Source organism: Capsicum annuum, chromosome 7 (assembly GCF_002878395.1).
Source record: "Capsicum annuum cultivar UCD-10X-F1 chromosome 7, UCD10Xv1.1, whole genome shotgun sequence".
Lineage (NCBI taxonomy): Eukaryota > Viridiplantae > Streptophyta > Magnoliopsida > Solanales > Solanaceae > Capsicum > Capsicum annuum.
Window position 1 is genome coordinate 104,076,123 of NC_061117.1, and position 2,957 is coordinate 104,079,079.

General features: G+C 29.8%; 1 pseudogene; it reads right to left on the reverse strand.

The window, feature by feature from the left end:
* Positions 1–449: 449 nt before the first annotated feature.
* Positions 450–2,957, reverse strand: part of LOC124885603 — a 16,084-nt pseudogene continuing 13,576 nt past the window's right edge.

Genomic DNA, 2,957 nt, shown 5'->3' on the forward strand with positions numbered 1-2,957 from the left:
ATGTTTTCATGGAAAATAAATTAATTTTCTACTTATTTTCTCATGTTTGATTGGTGGGTGGAAAATATTTTATGGTGTTTGGTTGGTGAATAGAAAATATTTGTAGTTGTTTGATTGATGAGAGGAAAAAATATTTTTTGAAAAATACTACTGAACAATTAATTAGTATATCAAACAACTCAACATTCTGTCGGAACTAATTTAAGCATAGCAAATAATACCAACATCGAGTATCAAAATATTACAAGAAGCTAAAATTTAAACAACTATTACTTACATAATTCAAGCTTCCTAATCAATTTCCACAAATGCACAAAAGAGAGAAGTTTGGAAGCAAATACATGATACATTATCAAAAATAAAAGAACGGAGAGAAGTTTGGAAGCAAATACACGATACATTATCAAAAACAAAAGCGTGCAAATAATAGTTGCTTCCAATTCCTATGAAGATAAACCAACCAATAGGTGTCACTATTGTTGTTGCTTGAATCGTTCCAACCACACCTTACGAAGATTTTGATTTTTGACCATGAATGTCTTAGCTAGAGTGTCGCTTTGCACCAAATAATTAAAAGCATCACCGAGGAACTCTTCATTATAATCTTCCATTGCCATAACTTCTTCATACAACTTTGTCACATCTAGACGACTATCAACCATTCTACCGATTGCCATTGCCACTTCTCCAAACTTTATTGATATATCACCAATGACATCTTGCATCTCAAAAGAACATTTTCTTTTGCGACTTGCCTTGATTTGAGAAGCTTCGGTTTCTTGTACATCTTTTTCGATGGATGGTCCTTCAAGGTCATTATCATTATCTTTCTCAGAAAAACTATCAAAATCTATATCTTCGAATGATTTAGCACAATCTCCTTAGCCCAATCATTTCCACACACAAGAGACATTTCATCAAATATTTCGATTTTTTTGTTGATGAACTTGTCATGATTGGGATGTGCTTACAACACAAAGATTAGAAATGAGATAGAGAGGTTTTCAAAAGACCCCCGGCTCAAAATAGAATAATGTTCAATATAAAACAATCTAGACAAGGCATAGTCAAAGGACAAAATATCATAAAATACAAGGAATAGTCAAAGGAAAAAATATATAGAAATCAACATATTTTGTTTGTACAAAAGAAGAGGCAGATAGCATAATAGTTTTCAATTTTCATGATCATCAATTGACCATTACAATTTTTTGGTTTACATCTCCACTATAAACGCTCCCTCGTGTGCTACATTTCACCTCTTGTTGATTAGATAGAGTAGTCTTGCAGCAGAATATATCATCAAGACAAAAGCTATTTCGAGAAAAAAAATGGATAGAAGTCAGCAAGATTCTATAGTTCGGGATAGGCTAGTTTAAAATGCAAACTTCATTTATCTACTTGTTTAGAAGAATATATATCATTGCACTTCTTCATAAATGCTCGAGGACCCCAAATGAGTTTCATCTTTTGTACCTAAATAGGAAACAACTAGAATTCCAACATTTTCCCAGCAAAAAAGATAGCAAGTACAATTGGAGCAAATTCTAGAAGATAATTTGAACTTTTGAAGCATCTCCAAGTATAAACTTGAGTTAAGAGTATGAATGCAGTATGTGTTATGACATTTTTCACTTCCCAGCACCAAAATTTTGAACTTTCCCCTGCTTTCAATAAAATAATAACATATAGGGTTAATGTATTTTCATCTTCATACAGAAGAAAAGGTTGAAAAACTGATACAGCCTCACACCATATGCGTTGCCAACCTAGATATTCAATACATCATTGGTCAACATCTCAAACCAGATTTTTAAAAGAAAACTAACCTTAAATCCATCAATGCAGAAACATTAGAAGGATTCAAGAGTGAGCGAAAAATCTCAAAGGCCTAAACTCAACCTACTAATGGCAAGCAACAAAGCAAATAGGTCACAAACATAGTGCAAAATTATTAGATGAAAAATTTACTCATAACTCACTCTATCTGAATACAAATTTACTCATAACTAAAGACTTTTTCAGGTTATTGACTGGTTCAATTCTGGCTCATGAAATGATGCATGCATGGTTGCGGCTTAAAGGTGGATCTTTTATTTTGATAACCCCTGAATGTGATATGCTTTTACATATTTACGATTCTGAAGATAATACAAGCAGCCAACCTCTATTATCTCATAGCTGCTCATGTTGACATCCAATTTTGGCTCGCCCTTTTTTCTTTAATTACTTTTTCGATGCTTCTTGACGCTAAATAATTTTTTAAAAATTAAATAATAAATGAGATTCACATTTTTATCTCTATTTCTATGAATTTTAAATAATAAAAGAGGATTTATTTTTCCTATCGTATTATAAAACATTTTAATCAACTATAATAAAATATTTTAACATAAAAAAATTTAAAAAAATTCTTTTGATAATCGCATTCGCATTTTTTTAGGCGATATGGTGACTATATATATATATATATATATTGTTATATAAAAGAAATATTTTATATTTTATTCCTATTTTCAAATATATCTTATATCCTTATTTGTACACACACATATATATACGTATATTTTGTTAATATTTAACCGCAAAAGATATTAAGTCGGACACGTATACAAATCATGTTTGTGATTTATATACGTTAAGACTAAAAATAATTTTAGGACAGCATGAAGCATCAATAAAAATTAATTTCAGTAGAAAAAGAGTATTCAGGCTGACAATAATCCAATTTTTTTTATTTTTATTTTTTATTTCTCTTTTATTATTATTATTATTATTTTTATTTTTAATCTAAACCCAACTCTTATTTTATAAATTTCTACAAAGAGCCCAAAATTAGCCCGAAATTCATTCCAATTTCATTCAAATAAGCAATTTAATCTGATCCGTTGATTGCTTCCTAATTCAAGGATCCCGAATTTTCTGTTGTGTGTGTATATATATATATATATATATAT